Raw genomic sequence first — 20,961 nt, 5'->3', positions numbered from 1 at the left:
TGGTGCTCGATGCTGTGGTGGTTAAAACCACCCAATTTTCCCGTTGGACACTTCATCCTCCTCATGTGGAGGCAAGAGATGCCCCCTGTTCCCCAGCACCCCCTGTGGTGCAGATGTGCTGTCTGCAGCCAGTCAGAGCATTGCCTTAGCAAAGCCCATTTCATTCAATGACTGTTTTCATATCACTGCCTGGTATTTATTTACTTCCCAGAGCCTGCTGGAGGTCGTAATGAAAAACGACCCAACCTCAGCACAGAGACTGCCCCATACTTAGGACGATTAAGATAAAGTCCCACATAAGTGGCCCTAATAAAAGGAATTTATCACGAGACATGGAGAGGAAGGTATCTTTATTCACGAGGTGAATAGCACTAAGGGTTGTCAGTGCAGATTCTCAGTTCAGGAAATTATCATTCATTCTCCAAATTACCGACTGCACAAAAATTACTAAATGGTGCGTTATCACCGCCTCTCAGCACGAGGATGTCTTTGTTGTACGTTTGATTACAAATGGCTCGCCCCGTGATTATCGTCAATAAATCACAGGTAAGCAGAGCACATGCCACGGGGAGGCTTGGCTGAGAGGCTCCTGGAGCTGCCGTGGAAGGAAAGACAAAAGCCCCCTCCGGTGAGGAGCCCTGGTCTTTGGGGCTGGCAATAACTCACCGCTCGTGTTGTTTATGCACAAGGACAGCCGTGGCCTCGCGTGGTCACGGCGGCAATTCAGAGACACGGAAAATGCATTTCCTTACCTCCCCATAAATCCATGCAAGGCAGAGATACCTGGGTGTCTCTTTTTTTTTTTTTTCCCCCATCTGCATCCTGCCAAGACACGGCAGGTACCAAATGGCAGCCCAGGATAATGAATGAGGAGAAGATGAGTGATACTTCTGCAGCTCTGCAGCAACTTTGCTAAACGTGGTGCTCCAATTACTCAAAGATATATGTCTAGCCAGGACATTTTGGGGGGTCAAACCCACCTGTGAGGAGCCTTTGGGCTCCTCCCCAGCTCATTCAGCAATTTTTTCTGGATTTAGGACACATCTTTTGACTTTTTCTGAAGACAATCTGAGTAATATAATTACTACTATATAGTAGTATAGTTACTATTAGTAGTAGTATATATAGTTACTACTATAGTAGTATATATTACTACTATAATATACTAGTATAATTACTACTATTATAGTAGTAATATATACTACTATATTTTGTAGTGGAAATATCTCCCTGTATCCACAGAGCCATCAGTAACACGAGGAAGAATAGAACCCTAGAACCCTACAAGATGGAAGGATTTGATCCGGATCCTGCTATCCCAGTATGCTTTAAGGGAGCTACAAGGAAGCTTCACAACTCGGAGTAGAAGATCAGTTTATTTTTCTGCTGTTGAGACCACAGAAGGATCTTAGTCAGCTTAGTGATATCCTGCAAAGAGCAGCTTGCATTTACTCAAGAAGAAAATAATGGAGATAATAGTGAGATCTTCCCATGCATCCTCAAATAAATTTGGACAGTGGATGGAACTCATTTTCCCAGGTAACACAGGATGGCCTTTATAATTGGGCTCATTGGTCCTGCCCTAGTGCAAACCCCTTTATTGTTACCTGTAAGTGAAGAAAACCCTGAGCTCCTCAGTGGTTAAGGACAAAATCCTTAGCTCACCTCCTGTGTCAGGAGAGATTCTTGAACTTGGAAGACTTGATTCAACCACAGAACTCAAAGCTGACCTGTATCAAAGCTCATCCTCGCTCCACACTTGATGCTCTTCTCTATGGAGTTGCCTCCTACAGTCTTGTGAGGGGAAAAATTCACAAAAGTGGGCAGAAGCTTTTCCAGGAAGGCAGTGTCAGAGCAGGAAGGACTGTATGAGGAGCCAGGGTATTCCTGAAACAACTGGTGGTTTATTGTACATCTGCTTTTGGAGGTTCATTCGGCTGGAATGTTTGCTGTCCAATGAAACAATCTCGTTTCAACTACAAAACCTCTAAATTCCCCAGCAGAACGCTACCTTTTCCCCCCTCATCTGGGCAGTAAGAAAAGCAGGGGGTGTTTGCAAAGCCTCTCACAGAGCCCAGGCTTGGGTGCGGTGACACGTGGGCAGAGATTTAGATCCCTATCAGGGCTTGTGGCTCCAGCGATTACACTGCATTAGGGCTCTGGCCGTGTTGACAAACACTGCTGCAATTAGGAATTAGCTTGGCATGGCATCTGATAGCCCTGCTCACTGCTGACCTTCTAAATGGACAGCCCTGCCCTCCCCCCTCTCCCTCAGCAGCGGGCAGGAGACAAACCCTGAGACCTCTCTCCACCATCCCTTCAGCTCTTTTTCCCCCCTTAATTGATGCACTTCCATTGATAACCCTGAATATTAACGGTGGTCATTGTGCTCTCCAAAAATTCCTCCCTTCCACATCCAGTCCAGCAGCACCTGATGTGACAGGTGATGATCCAACTGTGCATGTTTTCTTTCAGTATTCACAGAATCCCAGAATTTTGGGGGATTCAAAGGGACTTAAAAGACCATCTAAGTGTGACCCCTCCACCATGGGCAGGGACAACTCCCACCGGAGCAGGTTGGAGTCTTGTTCATGAAACAGCAAAGGAAGTGTCTTTATTTTTGGAAGTCAGTGTCCATCTAAAGCTCCAGACCTCCAAGACATTCCAAATCCAGCTTGGGTGTCACAGGGTATTAATGCAAAAACACAGAGTTATGACCAGGACAACTGGAACAAGGGGAGCAGGAAGTGTCATACCTAAACTCCCCAAGGGGACATGAGGAAGGTGAGACCCACCCACAGTCATGGAAAATTTGGGTCTGAGAAGGGGGATAAGGTGGAGGCTTCTTCAAGGCATTCTGGAGTTGGAGTGAGGGATCCCAACCAGAGGAGAACAAACATTATTAATTATACAATGGATTTATTGTGGATAGTAGTAGATATTTAAAAGGAACAGAAATGCAGACAGGACGGAGGCTGGGCAGGCTCACAGCAAGGCCATTTAGGGACTATTAAGGTGGTTTGTGCAGAAATGGATGGGGAACTTTCTCAGGTGTGGAGGAGTCTGGAGAGCTGGAATGCCTGTTGTGGGTGAAGCTGAGCATGGAGGAATTACAGGACAGGGACTGTCTTCTACTCTGCTTTTGGCCAGGAGTGGTAGAAAAGGTCCCCCCATGAAGGATCTCACCACCGCCCTCGGCTGTTTAACACAGACCAGGGTGCTGGGAACTGCTCTTCCCTTCCTTGGTGTTCCAGACAAATCGATCAGAGCTGCCATCTGAGTGATCCCAGGTCACACACAGCTTCCAGGCATCCCTGTACTGACATGGCACTCCCACCAAGCATTGCCAATAAACTAAATAAAACTAAATAAAAGAAATAAAATAAATTGCAGTATTTAATTTTGTGTTTTTCAAGATCACTGTCTGCCATGACTGACTGACTTCAGCCTCTCTTGCAATGTGTGCATGAAATTACAAGGAAAAGGCGACCAGGAATTAAGCAAAGATTTACCCAGTCTTGATCATGCCACGCAGGGATTCATCCACGTGACAAAGATACCAAATTTAGGCAGATTAATTCTGTTTCCAGGCTAATTTTCCTGACCAATACCTCAAGAGAAGTTTTTGCTATTAGAGAAACCCTCATCTTTAATTATTCCCAGAAGTGGTATCAACAGCAGTATCCCAGAGTGTCCAGGGCACAGAGTGAGACAGACATGGCAGAGTTTGGACATGGGATCACCCATCAGAGCCTTTCCAAGTCCTCTTCTGGAGAAAGAGATGCCAGGCAGAAAACACCTGCTGTGTTGTGATGTGAGCTGAGTGAGTTCTGCCTGCACAAGGCACTCCCACCTTTGGTGGCCAAGCTGGTTTTGGTTGGTTTTGGAGCCCATCCTTGCTCCATGCCAGTGTTGCACCGACGAGCTCCTGCCCCAACACCCCTGCCAGGCAATGGGATTGCAGGGATGCCAATGGATGACAGCCACAACCCAGGCACTCCATGTGCACCTCCCTCCCTCCCTCCCTCCTCAGCGGAGCAGGAGGGGTCTGTGCTCATTCCTTGCTCCAGCTCACGTGTTTCCATTAGAGCGGGGAGGGCTGGGGGGGCTGTTGTGGTTCCCTTCTCTGCAGCACTGGAAATTGATAAGGTTCATATGCATACAAAAGGCTGAATGGAGAGGCAGGAGGGTGAGCAGGGTCGTACACCCAGATGGATTTTTTAATTCCGGGGGAAAATAACACCACGCTCTCAAGTGATAACTGAGCCTTTCTTCCCAACTCGGACCAAAATATGATTTTTCATCTGCGCATTGGAGGAGAGGAAAATTATACAGAATTTCATTCTGCAGAATAATAAAGCTTCATGCTGAATAAAGCTCCCATAAGCCAGTGTAATTACTGAAGGGCAGGAAATACACTTTCAGTTTATATCTAATCACAATGCCATATTGTGTGCTGTGAAAAGGACTTCTGGAGGCCGGAGTGTTGCTGGAATGTGAGCAGACCCTGAAGACTTTCTTCTTGGCAGGACTTTTTCGGCTGGGAAAAGAAAAAAAGGAAGATGAGTGGCTGGAGTCACTGAAGAGGACACAAAAACATTGTTTGAGAAGGATCCTCAAAGCCTTTTTTGGGGGATTCAGACTCTATCCTGGCAGCTCTTTGACCTCAGTTTGGGACTTGGATGCTGTGGCCCAGCAGGGCCAAAGGAGCACTTGTGTGGTTTGGGGTTTTTGCTGCTCCATCCTGATGGGTCACAGACCATGAGCTGTGGTTTGTCCATACAAATAACAGCATTAGGATAACAGAAAATGTGGGACCACTGCAATCTGGGATTTCTTCCTTCCTCTTTTACCCTCGTGATGGATCACAGGCACAAAATGCTCTGTGTAGACCACCAGAAGCTACAACACCCTCAAACTGGTCAAGGCTGTGACAGGGCTGCTCAGGGGAAAGTGCCGCTCAACACATTTGGGAAACTGGTTAAAACCAGGGGTTGGTGGAAGCAGACTGGGAAATGAGGTTTGGGACAGGCTTGGGAGATACCAGGAGGTTTGTGTTCATTGAGGGGAAAAGCAGAGAGAAGGGCAGCAAGGGGAAAGATTCCTTTGTGCAGTGAGAAAGAGTTTTTTGTGCAGAGGGCGACAAAACTCCCTTAGTACAGCTTGAAACATTGCTCCTGTGTGAGCAAATACAGAGCATAAACCTGGTCCCAGCATGTGTTTTATTCCAAGGCCTTTACACTAAATCCCCCATGGCACCTTGTGGGCTGCAGAGGATGTGAGGTTCCATGGCATGGCAGGGCCCCAAGGACTGGGACACCCACCTGGGCTGGCGGGAAGGTGACAACCCCTGACAGGGATGTGAAAAAAATCATCCACACTCCCTCAACCTCAAGTTTTAACCTCACTGGAAAGAGGGAAGGAAGCAAAGCAACTACAAAAACACCTTCCCAAGTACCACCTCCAGCTCATCTGTTGTGTGTTCAGATTAATTTGTTTGAAGTTGGTGGACAGGGCAGAGCTGGTAGAGGGAACGCAGCTTTCCTGGCTGCAGAGGCCAGCTCCCACCTCTGGAAAACTCAGATGTAAAGTTGTCTGTCTTCCTGCTGCTGAGAAAAGCTCCATGGCTTAGGAGGGGTTTCTGGTAGGGTTTCAGGTCAGCCTTGCATCCCCATTCCAGAGGCTGCTGCTGGCTCCATGCAGCCTCCCACAGGATTGTCACAGGTGACTCAGGCTGTGGCCAAGGCTCCCAGCTGGAATGCTGCACATGGAGCTGCATCTCCCTCATCACACACAGGCAAAGGGGCTCACACCCCTCAGCTGCCCTGCTTTGTGACCACCAACATATTTGCAATTTTAGAATACACCACTTTGTGCTCTTTTCATTTGCTCTGCACTGACAGTGTCTTTTAGCCTTTCCTTTTGCCTCTAAAAGAAAAAATTCATGGTTTTTCTGCAACCAAGAGCTGTCAAGATCCTTCCTTAACACCTCTTTTTTTCCCTACCATTCTTCCCTGTGGATAGGACAACCTTTTCCATGCAGGGAGCTCCCCAGGTGAAATCTTGCCTGTTCACTGGTCTGAACTGGGAATGCTCCACCTGAAGGATGCTGAGACTCCCGCTTTTCCACAGTGCAACTCCCTGGTGGCTGGTAGCCATTCTCTGGTTAGCTAATACACTCACATCTCTCTGCTCCTCTCTCGTTTCCAACTGATGAGCTCCCAGTTTAGAGCAGAATTTCTTGTTAATCCCCAAGTGCATGACCTTGCATTTAGTAGTCTTAAATTTCATCCCATTTCCTTTACTCTCGTCTCCAAGATTATGCAGTTCTCCATGTATGGTATTGTGATCCTCTTTTACTTTGCTGACGGCTCCTAAATTTATGAGGGCTAGAAAATTGACAGGAAACTTAAAGCCAGGCCTGGCTGCCAGCTCACCTTGGGTGGGAAGGGCGGGTGGGGGTGAAATCCAATGGATTCGGGGGTTCAGGGAACAGCAAGGAAAGCAGGAAGCAGCTGCCTGGCCTTGCAGTCATGCATTTCATACAAAACCCCCCAGCACCAGTGTCTTGGTGACATGAAGGGGAGCTGGGATGGCTGAGCAGCATCTGAGCGAGGCAGATGGAATGGGAGAAGCCTGCAGTGATTTCCCACCCATGTTTTTCCATGGTGCAGTGGAATAACCCCCTGGCAAAACGCTGGATCCCCTGGTTAGGAGGAGACTGTGCTGCCTTCACTGCTACAGCTGCAACAAGTTCCCAATGCCAGGGTCCCTCATCTGCTAAAAGGAGGGTTTGGTGTTGAATGCACTGCTTTACAAATCCACCCAAAATGTTCTGCATGCCCTCACTCACATCTGAAGTTAAAAGACAGGAGTCAGGACTAAAATCCAGGAAGGTGCTGGAGATGCTGGTAGGACCCCAACTGTCTGGACTTGTCTCTACCCCACTTGTCTCTACACCTGCCCGCCAGCTTAAAGCTGGGCTTTGTACCCTTCCCTGTGCACCACCACCCCTTCTGTTTCACACCCACACACACATTTCTGGATAAATGAGAACTGCTTGGGACACTTCTCTCCAAACTCCTTGGCAACGGGAGACCTTCTGGCCCAGGTGTCACTATAGGACACGAAATAACACAATGCAGACATGCTGCTCTTTCAAGGTAAAAAGAGAATTTTTTGATTTCTGACTCCAACATTTATAGATTTCCAAAAGTGACAGTGGAGGGTGAAAATGTCACCTATCCAATGACACCGGACAAACCAACAGCCTGTCAAATTTCTCCTCCTCCATAAAAGAATGCAAAACAATGAGTTATTTACATAAAGTGCGTGAGAAAGTTCGTTACAATAATGTAAACATCAGAAGGCTTAGAAAATCTTAAAAAATCGGGGCTACACCCAGGGACTCCTGCAGCTGCACCCTCTCAGAGACCCCATTTGCCTCTGGAAAATCCCCTGTCTGTGCAGAGTTAGCTTCTAACCTCTGTCCATTTCAGCCAGCAGCGCAACTGGTTTGCACTAAGCATCCAGCCGAGGGGATTCAGCCCTCCCAATCAGCACAACTAAAGCATGAAATGAGGACACAGCCCGGGAGCCTGAGCAGGGGGGACTGTGCCGCCTCTCCCGCATCATGGAAAAAAAAAAAAAAAAAATTTAAAAAACAGGGAAGAAAGCAGAGCCTTTGCATTATTCTGTGCTCCGTCCGGAGCGCAAATGCTCTATTTTTACACACCTTCCCATCTCCCCTGAGCCCCGGCCCCTCCTCCTCCTCCCGTGCAGGCAAAGTTCTTGAATCAGCAGATTCTGAGCTTGGGAGCGGTAAAGAGCTATTGAGGGACGGACTCTGATAGCATTACAACCATCCATGGAGCCATTTTCTGTGGCGAATCGCTGAGTTCTACCTGGTTATCTCCTGCCTTGCACATCACTTCCGAATGACATGCTCTCAGTCTGGGCAAAAAATGAGAGGTTTTTTTTTAAGAGCTGGGATTTCAATAATATGTGACGAAAGGATGAGATTACTTTCTGAGGTGGGAGAAGGCGAGAGAGGGGGAGAGAGGGAGAAGAGATGAAGAGCCGAGTTCTTGGTCCTTTATGGAGTTTCACAGCAAGGCTACTCTCTTGGTGGTACAGACAGCCCAGTCGCTCTTCTTTGGATGGTTTCTCACCCTTTTCCCAGGTGAGGGGGCTGGGAGAAGCCCAAGATGCCCAAGAGGTCAGGAGGTGTTCGTGCACTGCATTAATGAAGAGATTGTCTGGCTGCAGAGGGCACTGGAAGCAGAAGCTGCCCTAAAGAGTGGCTGAGCTGCAGCTGCAATTTCAGAGACAGGTTTCAACCTAAAGAAGCCACAACACATCCAAGTGGTTTGATCTCCAGGTGCCCAAATTAGCCAAAAGCCAGCTGGAAATGGAGGAGGGGGGCGTCAATGCTGTGTGTGCTGGTGGTGGAGCAAGGAGACACTTTCCTGGTGTCAGATCCTCCCCTGCTCAGCAGAGTGGGACTCATTCCGCAGAGATAATCCTGTTCCTGCCTTCAGATAATTTCTGTGCCAATGTTCTCCAGCCTGGGCTCTTATCTACTTCCCTTCCCATCGTTGCTGGGTGCATCACTGTCTTTATCTTTCCAGCACCCCTCCCAGGCAAGCAGTGCTCTCATCCCCCGGGTTCCAGGGAGAAACTGGGAAGGATGGGATGGGCAAGCTGCAGGGATTCGCTGTGGTCACACACAACCTGTACACTAAAAATGACCCCAAGGCACTGACTTATGTCTCAAACCTTTGTTTCAACAGTCAGGTGGGGGAGAAAAACAAACTCCAACGCCATAAAAATGGCTAAAGGCAAGTTGTATAGGTTTATCACATCTCCAGATGCTCTTCTGCTCCCTGGGGAAGTCAGTTCAGACCATGTAAAACCTGTGGCAGCGTGGAGGAGCTGCAAGCAAGACCAGAAATTCATCTGTAGGAGCCTTCACTGGAGCTGTTGTTCAGCACTTGAGTAGGATTTAGGGTGTTCTACAGGGACTGCTTATCTGTGAGGTACATTGGGGAGGGAGATGCAATTCCTGCCCAGCAGAGATTGGAGAAGGCCACTTCCCTGCCTCAGGGTTCTGGTGACCCAGACTGTGATGGTGTTCACAGGGTTCTTGGATGAGGGAAGAGATGAGGATCTGACTCCATGTTTCAGAAGGCTGACTTATTATTTTATTATATATATTACATTAAAACTATACTAAAGGAATAGAAGAAAAGGTTTCATCAGAAGGCTAGCTAAGAATAGAATAGGAAAGAATGATAACAAAAGCTTGTGACTTGGACAGAGAGTCTGAACCAGTTGACTGCGATTGGCCATTAATTACAAACAAACTAACATGAGCCAATCACAGATGCACCTGTTGCATTCCACAGCAGCAGATAACCATTGTTTACATTTTGTTCCTGAGGCCTCCCAGCTTCTCAGGAGGAAAAATCCTAAAGAAAGGATTTTTCATGAAAATATGTCTGGCACACCAGACCAAGCCTTCGTGGTGATGTCCACCAGCAGAAGGTGAGGAGGCCACCTGGGCTGCAGGAACAGCTTTGTGCAGCTGTGGCACGTACCAGCACCAGCACTAACCAGCTTTAGAGCATGGCTAAAGCCCAACACATTTCCCATTTCACTGTCTGAGTAGAAAAACACAAGGCTGTGATTCATCCTTAAAGACCCAAAGCTCCACCCCAAATGTGTCTCCAGGGGAAAACTGCAGAGTCTCAGTCTCACCACGGTGCTGCTCACCTGGACGTGCTTTTTGCTCTCCTGTTGCTTTTCCAGCCCCAGTGGGCAGGGAGAGCAAAGAGTGCAGGGAGCTGTTCCCTGTGAACATTCCCTGTCCCTGATGGGATCACCTGCTGTCACCGCCAGCCACAGGTTGTCTGTGTCAAGGAACAATCTGACAAAGTGCACCAGGTGAAATTTTGCTGGCTTCTGTCTTTAGATAAGGGCGCTATCACTGACTCAACATATTTTATGTATAACACACCCGATGCAAAAAGCATTCAAGCATCAGGCTTGTTTAAATGTATTTGATGGTATCTGGAAAAACCAGTTAACACTTCCCGGCTGGCTGCGGGGTGCTCTGTGCAGAGAATCACTGCAGGAGAGGCCATGGAGCCTTGTCCCCGTGCTCAGAGCTGCCTGTGGCTGGGGCACAGGGCAGGAGGAGACAGGAGAGGCTGCCCCAAATTTGGTCCTGGTGGAGGAGCTCTGTGGAGAGCCCATCTCAAAGATTCCGTCCAGCTCTGAGCAGTGAGAGTGCGAACACTCAGCCACCAAGCCAGGATTTATCAATCACCTCCAGATTTATCCCAAAGTCTTCCCGGAGCCTGAGGCCACTGTGTCCCCAGACTTGTTTTCACCATCACACCCTTCTGCTTTCAGTGGAGAATTACCCTGAGCATGGCATTTCCATGTTGTGTGGGGACCTTGCCTGTGTTTGGCCTCATTTCCCCCTACCTGGAGAGAAAGTGATGTTTCAGATGAAACTTTTCTAGTTAAATGCCATCACTTTTTCAGAGGGTTTTGTTGGTTTGGGGTATTTTTTAGACCAGTTTTCCAAGAACACACAAGAAGAAGATAGAGGCAGATCACTCCTATGGCTTCCTCTCTATTTACAAGATAGTTCTTTATCTTGGATTTACGATCCTTGATCCAAGCTCTGGTGCCAGCTCTAAGCAAGCAGACACTTGTGGTGTGTAAAGAAAAAAGAACACACCTTTGCCTCTGAGCTGCAGAGACTTTCTGGGTTAGGGTGGTCACATCTGTTAGGGAGAAGAGAGGAATTAAGATAAATTTCTCTGTTATTTCTCACCAGTCCCATCTCTGCTCATCAAACAGATGAGGTGGAGCTGGCAGGGAAAACCAGGGGATTTTGCTGCTATTTCCTGAGGTTCACAGTTTGGTATTAATTACAAGGCTGGGCAACGACTAAATTAATTTGGTGGTCATTTCCTTGGAAGGACATTGGCATTTCCCAGTGATAAGAGAAAATCTGTGAAAACAGGATTTCGGTTCCTTCCGAAGAGGCAGAATCCCAATAACAGAAAACCTATTACTTCTCCATCTGTTTATTTCTTAGCTCCAGCTAAACCTGCTGGAATATTTAGGACTATCAGGAATTTGGACTGTCCTAGGAATTTGGACTACACTGAGGGACAGGTTTATGGGTATGAAGATGCAGAGCTGCAGCAGATACAGCTCCGTGCCTTTGTACAAGGGAAGAAGCAGTGAAAAATTTCCCCCCTTCCCACTTTTGCCATTGGAATCCTTTGGGAGGCAGAACTCACTGGGGTTCAAGGAAGCCTGGTCCCAAAGTCACCATTGAGCAAGTCCATCTATTCTCCCCTGGTCAGTGATGGAGAGAAGGAAATTCCTGAAATCCCAGAGGACTTCACTGGGAGAAGATGATTCCTCAGTTTTGTGTGGCTGTAATGGGGACCAAGAAGCTCCAAGCCAGGAAAGCCCATCTCCCACCCATGGAGAAATCCTGCTGTTCCTCCTCCAGGCTGCTGCTAAGTGTACTGGGAACTGAAGCAAAACACTTTGCTTATCCTGGCCCCCTGTTTTTCCATCAGCAAAATGAGACTTCCAATTTGGGAGAAAAAAAAAAAAACAATTCACTTTAAAAAAAGCTGCCTACAAAAAAAAAAAATCCCAATTATTTTTCTAAATTAGATATTACCAAATGAATTATTATTCCCTGTAGGTACCAAGAGGCAGCACTTTGCTGGCATTCAGGATTTGGGAGGAAAATTCCAATTATGCCATATTTTTGTTTGTTTTTTTTTCCTGTTTAAAAGTGGGGCTTTCCTACAGCTCCTTGGTTGGGGTGCTGGAAGAGGAGGAAGAGGAGGAGGAGAGGAAGAGTGAGCATGTGCAGGGTGGCTGGGGCTGGTGCCGAAGGATCCTTTTGTGAAGATCAGCAGTTCCTGGTGCTTTTATCCCAGGCAAAGATTACATTTAACTCCCAGGGGTCTTAGCTTCCTCAGATCCTTTTCAGACTGAGTCACTGTAGCACTGCAGATAGTTTTGGGTGTCCTTTCATTTTTTTTTTTTTGACAGTATTAAATACATACCCCAGTGAGCCATAAATCAGTGGTTTATCAGAGAATAAATCATATCTGTAATAAGGGACCACTTCTTTTTAATTGGACAGTGCATTAAATGAAAAAGATATACTTCCTGAAAGAATGCAGAAATGTGTCAGCCAGCCTTCTTTAATGAATTTTAATTTTAAACCACCTTTTCTTTGAGAGAAAAGCTATTCCTCCCCCCTTCTCTCCCGTAAAATTATATTCTAACTGGAGGATTTGCTGAGTTTTATGGCTTATTGTACTCACACCACTTTATCTTTCATTCCTGTGGGATTGGAGGAGCCTTTCCTGCAGGTTCATGTTGGTTTGTGTGGAGAGGGATGTTGTAGCAAATGGATATTTGTTTGTGTGGGAGGTATCCATGTGTTTGCTGGGGGACAACTGGTTGGTTCTGGTGAGATCCTAAGGAAGAATGGGAAGGAAGGAAGGAAGGAAGGAAGGAAGGAAGGAAGGAAGGAAGGAAGGAAGGAAGGAAGGAAGGAAGGAAGGAAGGAAGGAAGGAAGGAAGGAAGGAAGGAAGGAAGGAAGGAAGGAAGGAAGGAAGGAAGGAAGGAAGGAAGGAAGGAAGGAAGGAAGGAAGGAAGGAAGGAAGGAAGGAAGGAAGGAAGGAAGGAAGGAAGGAAGGAAGGAAGGAAGGAAGGAAGGAAGGAAGGAAGGAAGGAAGGAAGGAAGGAAGGAAGGAAGGAAGGAAGGAAGGAAGGAAGGAAGGAAGGAAGGAAGGAAGGAAGGAAGGAAGGAAGGAAGGAAGGAAGGAAGGAAGGAAGGAAGGAAGGAAGGAAGGAAGGAAGGAAGGAAGGAAGGAAGGAAGGAAGGAAGGAAGGAAGGAAGGAAGGAAGGAAGGAAGGAAGGAAGGAAGGAAGGAAGGAAGGAAGGAAGGAAGGAAGGAAGGAAGGAAGGAAGGAAGGAAGGAAGGAAGGAAGGAAGGAAGGAAGGAAGGAAGGAAGGAAGGAAGGAAGGAAGGAAGGAAGGAAGGAAGGAAGGAAGGAAGGAAGGAAGGAAGGAAGGAAGGAAGGAAGGAAGGAAGGAAGGAAGGAAGGAAGGAAGGAAGGAAGGAAGGAAGGAAGGAAGGAAGGAAGGAAGGAAGGAAGGAAGGAAGGAAGGAAGGAAGGAAGGAAGGAAGGAAGGAAGGAAGGAAGGAAGGAAGGAAGGAAGGAAGGAAGGAAGGAAGGAAGGAAGGAAGGAAGGAAGGAAGGAAGGAAGGAAGGAAGGAAGGAAGGATCTTTTACACCCTCCTGAATCCTGGGGAAATCTCAGCACTGGCTTAAGCAATTCAGGTAATGAGCAGTGACCACAAGGAGTGAATTCCTTGGGGAAAGGACAAGGACCCATTTGATTTTGGAAGCAAGTATGGACCACTGGTCAGGGAGGGAAGCAATGCCACGTGCCCAAGGATCAGAGGCACAGCACAAATGTCACAGCTCTGTAAAACAGAGATCAGCACCCCTCCTACAAGGAAAGGCTGGGAGTTGGGATTGTTCAGTCTGGAGAAGGGAAGTTCCAGGGTGACCTGATTGTGGTTTCCAGTGACTGAGGGAAGCCTGCAGGAAAAGATGGAGAGAGAATATACCCAAGGGTTTGGAGTGACAATACAAGGAAAATGGCTTTAAGATGAAGGAGGGTAGATTTAGATGGGATATTGGGAAGAAATAAAAAAAAAAAAAAAAAAAAAAAAAGAAGAAGAAAACCAAACTAAACAAACCTAAACCAAAACCAGGTGAAACAAACCAACCAACCAACCAACCAAAAACCCAATCCACCCCAAAAAAATCTCATCAAGTTTTTCAGTAATCAACCTTCCCATTTAAAAATGGCCCCAATGTCCACCCCAGGAGTTCACTCCATCCTTCCCATGGCAAAGGCCACCCAGGAATCAGCCCAACCAGCTGCCTGTCATGTCCCCTCAGAAATCCCATTTTGTAAGGGCAGCCAAAATGTCCAGGCGTGTTTGCTGCAGGGAACTGGGGATTCCCTTCTGGTCCTTTTGGCTGCCCACCCTCAGCCCCAGCAGTCTCACACCCCACCCCAGCCCTGCTGCTCCTCACTCTCCCAGCACAGCCAGGCTCTGCAATCATTTCCTTCTCAACACGCTGCTAGTAAAATCTTTATGAATTTGAATATCTTCTTATTATTTCCAACCCCGTGCTTATATTTCCTCCCCACACCTGGGGTGTGATTCCCCCTCCCCGAGTGCCCAGCTGGGTCACAGTCAGTAATAGCTGGTTATTAGCTCTGGGCAGAGCCTGCACTTCCAGCCAGGCACGGGAAGATATTACAGGCAGGAATAGAACATTATTTCCAACTTCTTATCCTTGGTGGCTTTGGAGTAAGGTATCATTTTCTTTTTTGTTTTGCTGGTTGAATTTCTAAGAACCAAAGGTTTCAAAGCAACTGAAAACTCTTTATCCTTGTCATCTTAGTTCACGTTTTCTCTGGTATGACTCTTCCTTGGTGCTATAATTTGTCTTGGAATGCTTGAAAACCACGGCTCTTTCTTTCTCTCATTTGTTTTCTATTAAATTCTGGAGCAGTTGAATGAAGACACCTCAGCTGTGTGCATTTCTTACACCAATTATTCACTGTTCAGCAATTTAAAAGGTAAAATGACACTGCATGGTCATCATCACATGTAGTGTATTAAGCCTTGGAGCTTATATAGCATTTAATGAATGTTTTATTTTCTGTATAATGAGATTGAGAAATCTAGAAGGCTGATTTTTAACAGAAAAAATGGAAAATTTAAAATTTAAGAAAATAATAATCCACAATTAAGTATTTGAGGAAATGCTTTGTGTAAGTGCCTGTCAGTTAAGCAGGTTCACCAGCTGAAATTAAGATTTGCAATGGATTTTCTCCAAGGGAGACTCTTCCATAACCCCCATATGGTTACAACTGCTGTGTGTCATGACTCCTAAGTGTTGACATCCTCTTGCTTCCCCCAAAATGTGCCTCTGAACCAAACTGGGAAGAAGGAGAAGACTCCCCATGGCTGAGATTGGTGTGGCATCGCAGGCAGAGAGAAGCAGAGCTCAAAAGCTGATTGCTGCTTCTACCTGTGTCACCCTACCAGGCTGAGCTCGGCTTTGGGGTGTGTGCTGAGCCCCTGCACACACAGCAGCATCCTGGCCAGTCTGGGAGCTGCCTCCACACCAGTGTGACACAGGCAATGCAGGGCAGAGGCGCAGGGAAGGAGCGCTGTGCCATCTAGTGAGTGCTGCTGCCCACATAAAACACCATTTACTGCCCGGCTGCAGGCACCACGGCCAGCTCGAGGGGCTTTGACAGGGCTCCCTCCAGTTTTACCTCATGGTTAAACAACTTCTTAGGGTGAGAGCGCCCTAGCCAGGCAGGAAACAGGTTTAAATCCTGAGGTTTGGTGTCGCAGACATCTTTTTGTGAAAATCCTTTCCTTAAGATATTTTTTCCTCCTGAGAAGCTGTGAGGCCTCAAGGACAAAATGTAAACAATGGTTATCTGCTGCTGTGAAATGCAACAGGTGCATCTGTGATTGGTCTCATGTGGTTGTTTCTAATTAATGGCCAATCACAGTCAGCTGGCTCAGACAGAGAGCCCGAGCCACAAACCTTTGTTATTCATTCTTTTCTATTCTTAACCTAGCCTTCTAATGAGAACTTTTTCTTCTATTCTTTTAGTATACTTTTAATGTAATATATATCATAAAATAATAAATCAAGCCTTCTGAAACATGGAGTCAACATTCTCGTCTCTTCCCTCATTCAAAAACCCCTGTGAACACTGTCACATTTTGGCTCAGGAGGAGCTGGGCAAGCCTGGTGTCAGAGGAGGCTTTGCTCCTCCATCCTCAGCAAGGATGCAGCAGCAACAGAGAAATCAAGGCAAAAAGCAATGCAGAATATTTGGTTTTTTCTGTCTCTGTCACAGAACAATCCACCAGGAATTTCCCTCTCCTGCAGCTCGTGCTCAGCTTTGTCCTGGTCTAACCCCAGCACCATCACCAGGCCCCACAGGGAAGGTTCCCACTGGAGCAAAGCCCTTGGGAGCAGGGATCAGCCGTGTCCCCGGGGCTCTGGGTGCACCAAACCCCCCAGGATGCTGAGCCTGCTCCTGTGTGGGTGCACACAGGGGTGGGAGGGCACCCCAAAGCCCCTGGGGCTGGGTTTGGGGTCAGCACAGGGAGGGCGACCACCTCCAGTGCCAGGGAAGGGAGGGAAAGTTGGGAGGTGGGAGCCCAGCCTGGCACGTGGCCAGGAATGGACTTCTGGTGTGATGTGCTCTTGGATTTTATTTAAATCAGTGAGACGAGAGGACAGTTCAGAGCACTGGATTAATTCCACTTTCTCCCTCTCGCTCTCTCTTTTTTTATTAGGAAAATAAAAGAGACTTTGAAATATTAAGAGAGAGTGGGATTAGAGCCCTCTCCTGCTACCCCAGTCTTTCCTCCCCTATTAATTTCCACTTGATTAGAATTCTTTTTGAAGTATTTAAACATGGACAATAGGAAAAAGGGAGGGTGAAGTTATTGAATATCAGTTAAACTGTATTAATATAAGCTCAGTTCCAGCTTTTATATAGATACTTCATATATATGTATAGTTTCCACTAGGAATAAAGTAGATCTATCCCTCCTCCTCTACCTAAAGTAATTATGATTTTAAGAAAACTATAATGAAACTCTTAAACTTTAATAGCCCATTTATAAATCCCCAGCTTAAAATTTAAATGCTTTAAAAAAAAGTTTTAGAACTGTAGAAATTTGATTTCCCCCCCCCCTCTTTTTTTTTCTCTCTTTTTTTTTTCTTTACATAAGAGACACTTTTATACCATAAAACTTTTTGAAGCCTCGCAGCCATTCTCAAGCAGCTGGCCCTGCCTTTGGTGGAAATTGGGGTGCTGAGGGGCTGAGAGAGGAGGATGGAGGGGTTTTGGTGCTCAGAGGTGCTGCTCCACCAAGAGTCGGTGTGGGAAGCTGGAGAACAGCAGGGAAACCATTCCCCTCCATGGTGGCCAAAACCCAAATTCTTCTCCATGGTCCTGGTGTGATGCAGCAGCACTGAGCTCTCCTTTCCCAGCGCAGGGGAAATCCAGGAGTGCTGATGGATGTGGAGGGGTCACTGTGACAGCTGGGGCTTGGTGTCCATGTCATGGTCACCCTGCACCTCCTGACTCATCACCCGCCAAGCCAAGCTGCACTTGGGGGGTTTCATTTATAAATCAGTACTTTTGTACACCAGATTTCGATACCTCCATCCAGATTCATAAATCCTCTCAGCTAACCTGAGAACTGCAGCTTGATTTACAAACCATGACTTTACACATCAGATTTAACTCCCTGACTGACTTCTGAAACAGTCAATTGGCTCAGAAGTCCGGCAACAGATTTACAAATCCTAAAACAGATATACGAATCCTAAAACAGATTTACAAATCCTAAAACATAATCACAAGTCATGCCAGTAAGATCTAAGGAATAAAAAAAGGAAAAAAAAAGGTGCTTGTTTAGAGATATTTTCTTTGTAAGTGGGATCCAAGGGGCTGATTTACAGCCCAGGACACTGCAGTCCTCTTGCTGCAAAGATCCAGCTCTTCCTTTGGGATACAAACCTGATCTATCTGTGATTGTTGCTTTTTTTCTAGTTCTGACTGAGCCTAACTTGGAGCATGAGACCCACCAGGATCAGCAACCCCTAAGCCCAAGAGAGTACGGAACCAGGGAACTGCAGAATGGTTTGGGTTGGGAGGGACCTTAGACATCATCCAGTCCCACCTCCTGCAATGGGCAGGGACACCTTCCACTATCCCAGATTGCTCCAAACCCTGTCCAACCTGGCCTTGGACACTTCCAGGGATCCAGGGACAGCCACAGCTGCTCTGGGCACCCTGTGCCAGGGCTTCAGCACCCTCACAGGGAAGATTTTTTCCCAATATCCCACCCTAAATCTACTCTAGTTCATCTTAAAGCCATTCTCCCTCATCCTTTTCCTTCAGACCCTTCTCCCAAGTCCCTCTCCAGCTCTTCTGGAGCCCCTTTGGACACTAGAAAGGGCTCAAAGATCTCCCTGGAGATCCCTTCTCCTCTCCAGGTGAACATCTCAACTCTCCCAGCCTGGCTCCAGAGCAGAGGAGTCCAGCTCTCAGAGCATCTCCATGGCCTCCTCTGGGCTCTCTCCAGCAGCTCCAGCTCCTTCCTGTGCTGGGCCCCAGGGCTGGGGCAGCTCTGCAGGTGGGGTCTCACCTGAGCAGGGCAGAGGGGCACAATCCCAACCCCTTTCCTGCTGCCCACCCTGGGATCAGCCCAGGGCACAGCTCTGGAGCTCAGGATTGCATTGCCCAGCCCCACCATGAGCCCTTCTCACCCACCAGTTCAGATGACCAAAGGCTGACACAAAAACACCCCACTCACCCCACAGGGAGGAGGAACAGGACTGATGTGACCACAGAGGAAATGTTTTTAAACCTGAGTTATTTTAACCAGAGGCAGGTGGTGTCCCAAGGAGGGGACGCTTGTGTTCCCAATGTGGTGCTCATGGAGCATCCCCAGAAGTGCTGTGAATCACATCCTGCCTCTCCATGCCGCAGTGCTCCTCTATCCCGTCTCCTGGGACAGGCTTAGCACCAAAATAATCACAACTCGTGGCCTTGTGCTCTTGGAAATGCATTGGAAACCATCCAGCTGACAGATTTGAGTCGTGCCTCCATTGTGCCTTGGAGGGGGAAGAAAAAAGGAATTTTCTATCATCTGCCAGTGGATAATTTGTTAGGCAGCATTTTCAAAGCTCCTTGGGGCTCCTCTGAGGTGCTGGACCTCTGCACCCCATCCAACAAATAAACCCTCTGTCATTTAGGAGTACCTCTTGCAAATTGTTGTTAATGGTGTAAACTTCCATCTTTCTTAATGTTCTGGAGAGACTGAGTAAAAAAATAACTTGTCCACAACTTTTAATGTTAAAATGTGCAAAACCACCTTTAGAATCAACTATTTCCCTTTCTCCCCCCCCTCCCTGAGGTTTTCCAGATATACATCATAAAGCAACAACTGGCACTAATTCATTTTCCTCTTTGCAATCACCTTTAAAGGAGAAAGCAGCAAAGATTTCCTACCAGGTGTAAACATGAGGAATAAAAGGCCAGATAACAATGAAGATTTCATGGAAACTCACAGATACGAGCACCCAAGTGTAAGGTCTGCAATTAAATGATGGGCAGCAATTTCCAGCTGACATTTTGTAAACAGGGAGCTGAGAAATGCGGCGGGAGAGTCAATTTTGGGGCAGGAACACGAAAATCTAGAGGTCAGTGGAGGAGGCACACATCAGCAGGAAGACGGGTCTTGTTTATTAGAAGGAAACAATCAATTCAGGTAATAACAGGCCACCCCCAGCCTCCAATCTCCAGAGGTAGGTCCTCACTTAAGAGAGATTTTCACACGTTTTCTCATTTTTTGGTGCTGGCTGGGCTATGAGCTGGGTTTATCTACAAATAGGCTGCAAAGCAGTGCCAAGATCCTCCTCACCTGCTTTTTGAGCTGGGCTTTGCATCTTTTCCCTCCCATCATAAAATTAAGAGTGTCTTCTTTCCTAATTAAACCCAGCTTGGACTCGTGGTTCCTTGGCCTAAACCTTGCCTAGATGTGCGAAGAAAGTGTCAGTCCCTTGGAGGCTCTTCCTCACACGGAGATGCCCAAGAAATGCCATTTCCATCTCATTTTTCTCCCCCCAGAGACAACTCCTGCCTGATATTATTCCACTTTCCCCACCCACCTCTTCCACCATGTGCCCCCAGGAGCTGCTAATAATAATATTGCAAACCCCGTAATAAATACTGTGATCGCTGCCTAACAGGCAGCCTAAAAAGGCTGGGGATAAATAAATAACACTAAAAAAAAATTTTCCCATTTATCTGCGAGCTCGGGAGAGGCAGAGAGAAAAGAGTTCCCTATTAAAGATCCCGCATAGCCACAGGCAAATTCGAGCATCATCTCCTTGCAGAGCCCGGTTTATTTTTTTTTTAAGGCAGAGATTACTCTGGCGGTTCAAGGTGCTATCGAGCTCGAACCAGGGACAATTACAAGGCTCCAGTTGGAGCGTCTGAGACGATGCTTACGTCTGATAAGGTTGAAGGGGAATAATGGAAGGAGGGAAGTGATAATGGACTGCTGAATGGGTGGGTTGGGGTATCATCGCCGGAGAGCCTGGAGACACAAGCTGCTGCTGATGCAGAGGATGTGGTTTTTCCCTTTCTCCCCCCTCCCCATTTTGTTTCTATTTTCCCTTCATAAGAAGAAAATATCTCTGAACATGCACTTCAGAAGGATTTTTTCCCTCCTCGCTCCAAGCAACGCTGGTGACGCCACTCACCAACTCGTTCCATGCCATAAGAACCATCAGAGCCTGCGTGTCCTGCCTCCCTCAGCACTGGCTTCGAACAGCTCACACACCATTTTTAATGTTTCCTGCCCATCACAGAGGGCCAGGCTGGGCTCTGGGGATGCTCTCAATGCCCAAATCAACACCCCACACCTCAGAGGGGGAGCTCTGCCAGGTGTGTCCAGCAGATGAGAGAGAGGAGCCATCCCTGATTCCAGGTTTGTGGGGTTTGCCGGCAACCCTAACAAGGGAAGAGATGAGATTCTTGACTCCATGTTTCACAAGGCTGATTTATTATTTTATTATATATATTATATTAAAACTATACTAAAATAATAGAAGAAAGGATTTCATCAGAAGGCTAGCAAGGAATGGAAAAGAATGATAATAAAATTTTGTGACTGACCAGAGAGTCTGAGCCAGCTGACTGTGATTGGCCATTAATTAGAAACAACCACATGAGACCAATCACAGATGCACCTGTTGCATTC

This window comes from Ammospiza caudacuta, chromosome 11, assembly GCF_027887145.1.
Source record: "Ammospiza caudacuta isolate bAmmCau1 chromosome 11, bAmmCau1.pri, whole genome shotgun sequence".
Taxonomy (NCBI): domain Eukaryota; kingdom Metazoa; phylum Chordata; class Aves; order Passeriformes; family Passerellidae; genus Ammospiza; species Ammospiza caudacuta.
The sequence above is the reverse complement of the archived record's forward strand: the minus strand, read 5'-3'. Positions refer to the sequence as shown.